We start from the raw sequence: 10873 nt of genomic DNA, 5'->3' as shown, positions 1-10873 counted from the left end.
CTCTTGGGAAGGTACTGTGTAGTTAGCGAGTCGAGGACCAAAAAGGCTTTCTTACAACTACTCAAACTCCTCATCAAAGATATCATATTGTGGCATCGCATCCTCAATCTACTCTTAAATGCTCACAATGGTAGAGATGTCATTGACGCTCGTGCCATCATATCGAGCCACCTCATCAATATGTGATGGGGCATCCTTTATATCAAAATCTATAAGATCATCAGGTGCCTCATGCACCATGATACAGTATAGTTCTTCTCTTAGCTCCGAAATCTCTAATACATCTTGCTTGAGTAGATATTCCACACCTTTGATGGTAATAGCATGGAGAGAAGCAAGGGGTGGCTCATTGCTCATCGGTGTCTCATCAGGGCAAAGAGGTGGGTGCACACAATGGCTAAGCTCTATGCTGCCTCTACACTCGAATCAAGAGCGATCTCCTTAGGCTCCCTCTCGAAATACTCTAAATGTGGTCAAGAGGGTGCGTCGATGTCTTTGCCACTGTCCTCTTGCACCTCAATGCACAAAACATATATGGCAAAGGCTGCATCATCGCACTCGATGAGATCCATTGTGGTGTGGTCCTGGGACAAGGTGAGCAGCACTGCTCTAGCATGGAGATGTTTCCCCACATGCACCAAGGCTCAATTTATCACCTTTGCATGGCTCAATCTAGCACATAGACTATACAAGAAATCTATGGGAATCCACATGAGAGTAGAGTACTCTAGAATAGAGCAAGTGAGAGGATTTGCCGCATCACAAAACGATGCCACTATACTAGAGCTAGGGTCTATGGCAAAAAGCGAGCTCTCTAGACTCAAGGTCACACAAAACCTAGGGTATATCTGTGGTGTCCTATGTGCGTATAGCATGTGGAGCTAATCCATGTGGTGAATGCGAGAGTGATAGCCATGGCACACAAAGAGAGAAGGAAGGAGAGCACAAGTGTAGGAAAGTAGAGAATGAAAGTGAAAATGAGTTTGGAGTTATAGCTTTTATGTATCTAGGGTTTTAAATAAAGGTTCTTAAATATTTTTTAACCCTAAAGTTTCAAATTAAAACTCTTACCTTTTTTTTAAAATTTCAATACTTTAAAGTTACTATTAAATTTACTCTATAGACAAATGCTTCGTTCTACACTATTATATCCTCGAATATGCTTGGATCACTGAGTATATTCAAGTCCAACTAGAGAAAATATAGAAATTTTTTAAGAAAAGAAATCTAAAAGACGTTCAAAATCTCTTTGGATCCAATTTAATATTTAAATTTAGAAAATTAGTATAAGAGATGAGCTACAATATATCATTATGCAAAGACAATATTCCATAGATTATAGAGCTCCAGTAGCCTATAGTTTAATTATGATTTTAACTAGCATGATTGACTAATTACAGTATGTATTATCGCACGCTTGGATCACAATAAACTACAATGATCAAAATTGAAAGTACTTAGAAGTTTTAAAAATCTTTGTATTCGCTCTTTATTTAAAAAAATTACAAGGATTCCACTATCTCAAGGATATGTGGAGAAGCACATTGTTTACATATCATGGATTGCTCACTACGAGTTGTGACTTTTATATCATCTAACTTGAAATAGAAGTTGCAAAGGGGCTCATTGGACATTAATTGGATTTCTTGTCTCAGAAAAGAAATGGGCCAATGACTCTCTATACTAACTACAAAAGGATTATAATCATTCCACAAGATAACCACATCTATGAGAGTTGTGTGTGTCTCATCTTGAGTATCTTGATCTAAGTTGATCCACTCCCCTCACAAAAGCCGCCATCTTCTATATCAAAAGCAAATGCACAGAGTTTGTTTAGAGATGAAATACCTGTAATAAAAACAAAAATAATGGTAAGTAAATGCGACTAACATAACAATTCATCTAAGCAAAACCATGTCAATTAAATCAAGGCATGCAAAGTAGTAAAAAGATTTATGTGAATGTAAGATCAGATTGGTTGACCCTTCACAGAATCATCTCATCAAAACGTGTTCTTTTGACTTACCAAATAGCTGACTCATCCATTTCTCAGATGGACACTTGCATTGATAAGTAATCTTTGTTTCCTTCAAAACATCACATGAACCAAACAAATATGCAGACAATGAGAATGGAATAAACCAATTAAGATGTACATCTTTGGATCCTGTGGTGGGTTTCATAGCACTATTGATGTCAAATTTTATCTTGGACTTACATGCTCCTAACAACTCCAAGCTACCAATCAACCATTCACCACTAGATAGTGGCAGCAATGGAACATGCTGCAATCTCTGGCCTTCTACTACATACAAAGAATTATAAAAAAAGTTATTTTGAGTTGCAAGTTGACTTGCATAGTTATTACTATAGATCAAAGAACCTATGTCTTCATGCCAAACATGTATCTTGTTGCTCAAACATTTCACGTTCTAACATTCATCCAAAGTTGATGGATATAGATATGTCAATAAAACAAGGTTGAATTAGAACACTGTAAAGATTTTTAAATTTTTGAAAACAACTCTGATGCAAAAGAATAAGCAATGATAAAATTTAAAAATTACTGTTTTGTTTATAATTTGCAATGTAGTTCTTGTCGTATACAGAGATTTGTTTGTGCGTATAAACATGTTGGATCAACACTTCTGTTACTGTACTTGTTCCATTAAACACTTTTCTGAACTCTAAAATTCTACATTTCCAATGTTTGATGGGGTTTGCAACATCCTTACGCTTGACCTTGAAACTCCTCAGGTACTTAGATGCATCAAAATCCAATCCAACTTATAGTACTTATCACAAATCCAATTACCACCACTATCTTTCCTATTGAAGACCTCCACTACAAAGTATGTTACTAATGTTTTTCCTCCATGAAGACATCTATGATAACCAAATAAAAAAGTTTCCTATTAGCATGTGTATAATTTGCAAATGTTCTCTCCAAATGAATGAAATTTAAAAGGAGTAATTTTTTAAAAAAACATTGTACCTTTAATTCTTGTCATAAAGAAGCCCAAAGATGTTGAGCAAGAAGTTGACTTATAACAAGACCATTGTATCTTCACTGACAAATTCCAGGAGTAACAAAACAAAAGAAATCTTGGATCAAAGCATACATATAACTTACATAGACTTTGTCCAAATGAGTTCAAATTTAACCATGGAGCAATAGAAAAAAAATGACAATATACATGTGGCTCTCTTTGCGAAGAAGCCCAAAGATGTGTTGAAGAAGTTGAGTTTTCAAAAAATCATTGTTTTTCACCCTCGGAGATTCTTGGAGTACAAAAACAAAGGAAAGCTCAGTATGCATATAACTTGCATAGATTTTGTCCAAACGAGATAAAATTTAACTATAGAGCAACAAAAAAACAAAATAACATACCTATAACTTTGTTTACAGAGAAACCCTAAGATGTTGAAGAAGAAGTTGAGTGTTCAAAAAGTCATTGTTATTGATTGTAAGAGACTCCTAGAGTACCAAAACAAAAGAAATTACATGTTAAATAATGCACATAACTTGCACAAGTTTTGTCCAAATGAGATAAAACTTTATCATAGAACATCCATGGAATAGAACAATATACCTGAAAAGTTTTGTGAAGAAAATCTTAGGGCTTTGGTAGAACAAGCTCTATTCTCGTAGAACATGTGAAACTCACTTTGTGTTTGTGTAGAGGAAATGAAATTTCATAGGGTTACAGATAGAGCAAGCAACAATGAGGCTGTAAAATTTTCATCTCAAGAAAGAAGAAGTAGGGAAAGAGATATGATAAATTTGAGTTCCGTCTAAGAAAGAGGGGGAAGCTGAAAAGGGAAGAAATAAAAAGTCAAACATAAAAAAATAAGAAAATAAAAATTCGAGTCACAAACTTCCAAGAAAGTGACAACATTTTATTCCCCACATTTCTCCTTATTTTATTGTTGAGGGGATATTTGGGCCAAGATATGGCTAGAAGATTCATGTTACATGAATCTGGAATCCCGGCTCTCTCATTGGTTAGGCCTATATTTGTTTATTCACTCTTGAAGGGGCAAAAAAGAGAGCCCATATTTCTCCTAATGCCAATCAAGGTTGGTACTCTCATCCTATCTTTCCAAAGGTGTGCAACTCAAAGAGGGCGATGGTACTTGATACGAGAGACATGGATCTCATATCATGATGCAGTGGGCCAAACAGCATGCAAATCCTAGTAGGCATGTCATGCGGTTCACTCCTGCCTCGCATTCTCCCCGTGCAATTCAGGCCAATTGAAGACTCCCCCATGTTCCTTCAAAGTCAAGTGGTGCAAAGCAGGGGAGGATTCTTGATGCAAGAGAAATGGACCTCACAAGGAGGGCCAAACAAGCAGCATGCTACTGTAACTCAACAAGTCAAGTGGTCGAAACTTGAAAGAGCTTCAAGTCAAATCTGTGCCTCTAAGGGCACTAAGAGAAAAGCTATGAAGGGCACCCCAACAAAGATTCAAGCTACAAAGGGCAAGAAGAGAAAGAGGCATGCTTCAAAGATTATTCGAGCAACTAAGGCCCATTTCTTTTCAAGGAGAGGTGCATTCAAGGCAAAGCGCACCTCTTACACTATGCAGCATGTGGCCACCCCAAGGTGGATACATGTTGTTTTCTTCATCGGCAGCATATTGACAGATGTGGCCAAGGTGGGCTTCCTCTCGCAAGGTGTCATTGCCTTGCATTTTGGGCTTGGCATTCAAAGTGAAAGCTTGGTGCCGAGTCCTATTCTACAAGCAGTTTGGCACACTCAAATTGTCTGGCCCTAAGTTGGTGGATCATGGGTGCATAACGTGCTCTAACTAGGTTACTCTCCACTCTGTGCTTGTAAATATGGTCATCAGGTGGATCGTTGAGCTACATAATAAAGTTAAAGTCAGTTCTAGGTTGTCTAGTCCCATATCAATTTCCATGTTTGCAAATTGAGTCAATGGTGGGTGGGACGCAGTTGTAGTTTTGAAAAGTCCATGTTCCACATTTATATAGAGTCAGTGGTGGTGGGCATATCACCTAGCGAGAAGACATTGACCGCCTTGATAGTAGCAAAGCGTGTTAAGACCCCTAAAATTAAGTATGAATCTAAGTCAAAGCTAATTTTTGAGATGCAGTGAGTTGTGCTTCCCTATTTAATGTGGACATCGAGTTTTTTTTGAGCGAAGGTATGTATGAGTGAGTACCTCTAACTCCCTCATCCCATGTGTCACATTTTGTATTGGATACGTGTTGATAGCTCCACCCTCACCCATGACATAGTCCCTCACTATGCCTTCGGCTTACCTTGTAAATACACTCTTGCTATGAATATGAGCCCTTGCCCTCAAGATGTGCCATTCTGCAAACTTATGTGCTTTCTTTGAGTTCTCTTGTGCATGCCATGTCATGTTGAGTTCCTTCCGTGTCATGTTGAGTTGGTAATGTCGCGATGCAGCATAGTGGTACTAGTGTTCATTAGGAGTCTAGACAGGGTCATGGGAGTGCCCTACGAGATTCTGATGGTCACGGACCATCACAACAGCTATATTGGGGATACCTCTCTCTCAAGGCCTAACTCTACAAGGTGTGACGCGGCATGAGGCCGTTGTGCATTACACTTGAGCATGGTTAGGTGGCATAGGGCCTCCACATGGAATATTGGAGTGGGGATTATGGTGAGTACATTGAGTGACTAGTGAGGGGAATGGGCTTTAGTTTTGTGGGGAGAGGTGAGTGGGGTGTTGTGCTACCATAAAGGGTTTCATGGGTGCAATGCTACATGAGCACAAAAACGTTTCGCTGACATGGTGAACTCCCTATTCGTTGGGGGGAGGTGTCAAGGTGGACTATTGTGATGCATTTGCACTATGCCATGACGTGATACCATGTCATGTCAACTTCCATGCTAGGTTGGCATGTTGAGGTGGGTTCTTACTCCGAAGGGGGAGCCATGATGTGCTATGCCATGTCGATTTGGGAGGCCGTGTTGAGATGGTCCGCAGTGCAACATGCAAAGCTAGGATCGAGGGGGATCCATAACACTTGGTATTAGTGTTGGACCCCCATGACACAGTGGTGACGTCTCGAGGTGGGGGGAAGGCTAAAAACTTGTAAAATGGGTAAAAATAAGAAAGCTCTAAGAAAAATGAATAGTAAGCCCAAAGAAAAGGAAAAAGCTCAAAGTGATGCTAAAAAGCATAGAATTGAAAATGTATATGCATCAAAAAGAAAAATTTTGGTTGAATGGCAAGATTGTGAGGATGAACGAACAATGTTGTGGGCAACAAAGGTGCATTGGTTCAAAACTGGCTATACATTTTCAAAAAGGGAAGAGAATGATTTTAAAAGAAGATTGAATCAAGTGAAAGACTAGCAAAAGGATACCTCAAAATAGTTCTTCGAGCACACTAAATGACAAAATAGAGATTGATCTAAGGAATAGAAAGATGATCCGAGTTATGAGCTGTTGCTTATGGAAAGAGAATTGAGAATGAAACTTATTTAAGAGTATGATGAGGTTGTAGCACGAGAGGGCATGGCAGATGACAATGAAGAACCTAAGAGACCCCAAGTGTGTCAAGCAAAGTTGTGCACTAAAATGCAAGAATTTGAGCCTAAAAGTGAGATAGATAGTGAAAGTGGTGAGAGTGAAGTGGATAAAGGTGAAAACATCTATGTTGAAATGGAAAACCAATTGTCTATGGTTGAAACGATGATGTCAAGTGGACAACTGAGTGGAGAACAATGCAACACACCATAACAGTTCTAATGACTATGTTGAGAATGGGACTGATAGAGCACAAAAGCCAATATGTGAAAACTGTCAAGCCAATAGCTACCATGGGCGAGATTGAGGATGAGGATTCAGAGACCGATGAGCTGGATACCTTTATAGATGAGCATTGGTTGAATGAACAGATAGATTGGGATGTAGAAAGGAAAATTTAAGAAGGGAGGATGTGGGAGGAGGCACAACAAATCGAAAAGGAGATTGCCTTAGTAGATGAAGATCCAAACTGATTTGATGATGTTGAAGATGAAGAAATGCGCAAGGTAAGTGAATGGATTGAAAAGAAGAGTGGGTGGTGGATGAGCCATACCATGATCATTTTGAAAAACTTGAAGAGGGCTATGTTGATGATGAGGTGATTGAAGATCAAGATAGCCAATACACAAGTTCGAGGTGGGAAGAAAGAGATGAAGATTGGTTCCAAGACTACTATGCACAATATTTTGAACCAAGTTATGAAGCATATGATAATGAGTGGCATCAAGGTAAAAATGAAGAGGCCTACGGGCCATATTATGATGATGATGACCACATGTTATGCCAAGCAGAGCAATCATGGGCCGATGGGCTAAATGTCAAGGCACTTTGAAGAACTTGTGACAACGGGGGCAAGAATAATTGAAACTGTGACCACAGAGTCTCCAAAGCTCATAGAGGTGTCATGTGGGCTGAGTTTCATGTTTGATGGAGTACTCATTGAAGAATGTGCAAAAGTGAAGATGACCTATGGGTCAAATTTATTACCAACAGTAGATGGAGTGATCCTTGAGGAGTGTGCAAAGGGGGATGAGGCAAAAGGAGTCCCAAGAAGATGATTCTTACTTTCACAAAGCAAATGAACTGAGTGATGAGCATGTAGAGGACATATGCAACAGTGAGGCCAAAGACTACTATACACCTAGAGGGAGTATAAAGAAATCAGGACAAGTTTAGAGACTCGTGCACCTAGGAGGAGTATAGATAACCTAGGATAGGTTGAAACACCACGTGTTTGAAGAGTGGGCAAAGCTTGAATGATTTGATGAGGTGACAACTTGGTTTGAGGAGAGAAAAACATGTGGGTAGAGGCCCTTTTCTTGGATGAGATGGATACTAAATCAGATGTTGAAAGTTACATGACTGCAAAGGAAGAAGATGCAGTCATGGGGCCAACCATTCAAGAACTCTTGAGCCGCAAGTCTAAACAAACAACTAAATGTGTTGAGAGCCATAGAGCATAAGACTCTTGAAGCCGAGAAGCTAAAATGATGGTCAATTCTAAGGTGGAACATGATGAAACTTGTGGAGCCCCGAGTCTAAATGAACGAGCCATGTGTGTTGAGGTGAATGGTGAGGCCAAGTGGCCAACATGTGAAGAAATCATGAGCTACAAGTCTAAATGAATGGCTGTGTGTAAGGTTGAGATAGATGAAACTCGTGGAGCTGCGAGTCTAAATGAATGTTCCATCCGTATTGAGTTGGGTGATGAGGCCAAGGGGCCAAAGGGAGAAAAACTCGTGTGCCGTGAGTCCAAATGAATGGTCATGTGCAAGAGAGAGAAGGATGATGAGGCCAAGTGGCTAGACTGCATAGAACTCACGTAGTCAGCGAGTATAAAGAAGTAGGTCATGTGTTGTGATGAGATGTTGTGTGCTATTGAGATGGTGGGCCATGAGGGGCCATGTAAGGAGACAGAGTCCTGTAAAATGGAGACCAAGGAGGCTGATGGCAACAAAAAGAGATGTGAGGAGAAGAGGATAGATATGAAGGCCCAAGCTGGGGAGTGGACTCAATTCAATGATGCTTCAAACCACAAGGCAAAGGCCAAGATGATGGAATCAACCTCCAAGCCTCAAGAACCAGAATCAATTATAGCAGAAGAAAACATGTGCATTTCAGCGGATGAGTTACATGTTTACTCTTACACAATTGAGGAGGATAGAGAGTATACTACATTGGCTAATTACAAGAGAGGTGATCCCTCATACACAAACAAGATGGGGGTACTGGGGTGCCCCTAGTGTGGGTCGATAATGACGAGTGGATCTTTTGGAATGGGACTCAAATTGCAAAGGTGTAGGATGGTGGCAGTCTTGTACTTCAAATGAGAGTGTATTTCAAGGAATCTTATTCATCATCAAAGTCTACATACGCACTCAAACGCATTCTAGTCTCAAGACCAAAGGGATGCAACTTTTAGGTGATGTCATTGTGGTTAGATGGCTTCATGGTAGAATTGAGTAGATTGCACATAGGCTTTACCCTCTAAGCAACCAAAGATGGATCCAGCTCAGTGAGGAGCGCAACTTGGTTGCTCCTTAGGAGGCCAAGTGTGAAGGCTTGTCTCAACTTGGGCCACAAAGTCTTATCTCAGCAATAAGAGGCCGTTATTAAGAGCCAAAGAAATGGATTTCATTGTAAGGGCAAGGTGGTATACAACAACCCCACATATTGACTTGTTAAGCTATTCTAGACCCACTTGCAACATCAGGACATACAGGGCTATGTCGAGGTGGACATAGTGAGGGAGATGGCCCTCATGCTACATGTTAGAATGTTTGATGGTTCTCATCAAATTGTTTAAACTTACACATGGGTGTTCCAACTCAATTTGGCCAAGCAGGGCCTTCTACTCCAAGCTAGTGCAGTATGGCAATCCAATAACAATGGCTTCTACAACTATTTGTGCATCATCGATGTAGATTTGGCCAAAGAGGGCCAACATGATTGATTTCAGTAAGCATGGGCAGTCAAGTTAGATCTAGCTAGGCAGGGCCCCTTCCTTTTCCACACCCCTTCCATGCGTGGTGGTGCAAAAAGGAGAAGGATCAAACACATGGGGATGATGGATCTCACAAGGAAAGCGCTTCGACACACGGCTTTGAAAGGAGTCAAAGTGTGCTTCACGAGCACTTCACCAAAGATCCATGCTAAAAAGGGCATCTCCAATAGAAGAGGAAGGCCTAAGGATGACACAACCAAGTGGGATCACACTTTTACGCAAGCGACATGCTACCTTTGCAAGGATGGTTTATCACGAAAGGAGCCGCCAAGTCTAACCCCCCGATTGGAGTTGATCTATGCACTCAGAAGATGATCAAGGCATGACATGGGAAACTCATCGACATAGGCATGATGGACAGGAAGAGGAGGGCCAAGCGGTATGCTTCCATTTGATAGGCTACCATGACCTCCTCCAACAAGGCATCAAAGGATAATCTGGCTACCAAGAGCTTGTTGGCCAAGTAAGATAGGTCGTGAGGCCGACACCACATGTTAGCATTGCCACATTCTCACATGGCAAAGGCAACACCATGTGGCTTGTAAATAAATCTTGAGAGCATAACTAAATGGGGACGTTGATATAGTTATAATCACTTTTTTTAATCTAGTTATGAGTATTGGATATATTCTTATACTATAAAATCATAGTAGCTACACAACTCAAAGTGGGCTTCGAGTTTTTTGTAGGGGGAGTGGATATATTGGGGATACCTATCTCTTGAGGCCTAGCTCTCCAGGGTGCATCACAGCATGGGGGCATTGTACATTACACCTAGGCATGGTTAGGTTGCTTGGGGCCTCCACAAATAATATTTGAGTGGGAATGGTGAGTGCATTGAGTGATTAGTGAAGGGGATGGGCTTCAATTTTGTGGGGGTGGGCATGCATCAATTTATGCACACTTAACATGCAAAGATCATGGCTTTATTGTTACAACCTTATCAACCTAACTATTACTTTCATGAAACACAAAGCACTAGCGTTGTAATTCAACACAAAAACCAAGAAAATCCACATAAATGGCTAAATCTAGATTTGGGTGGTTATGGTTTTACATGCAGTATGCAAAAGTTATGAAAATTGAGATCAACACAAAATTGGAAATTTTGGAAGTTTCCCAAAAGTTTGGGACTCATGGTTAAATCTTTGTTTTTATCATAGCTTAAAACCTATTGCCCCAAATTTTTTACTCAACAACTCACTAGATTCCATTGTCAAAGTAGTTTCCAAAGGCAAAGTTATATGATGGACTTTTGAGATACTTATGGAGATGTTATACATCTCCCACTTTTTCAAATTTTCAAATGTGGGAATTGAGATATTACCAAATTCATG

Source organism: Lygodium microphyllum, chromosome 25 (genome assembly GCF_053477565.2).
Source record: "Lygodium microphyllum isolate KBCC chromosome 25, Lygodium_microphyllum_v1.1.10, whole genome shotgun sequence".
Classification (NCBI taxonomy): domain Eukaryota; kingdom Viridiplantae; phylum Streptophyta; class Polypodiopsida; order Schizaeales; family Lygodiaceae; genus Lygodium; species Lygodium microphyllum.
This window is presented reverse-complemented; position numbering follows the sequence as displayed.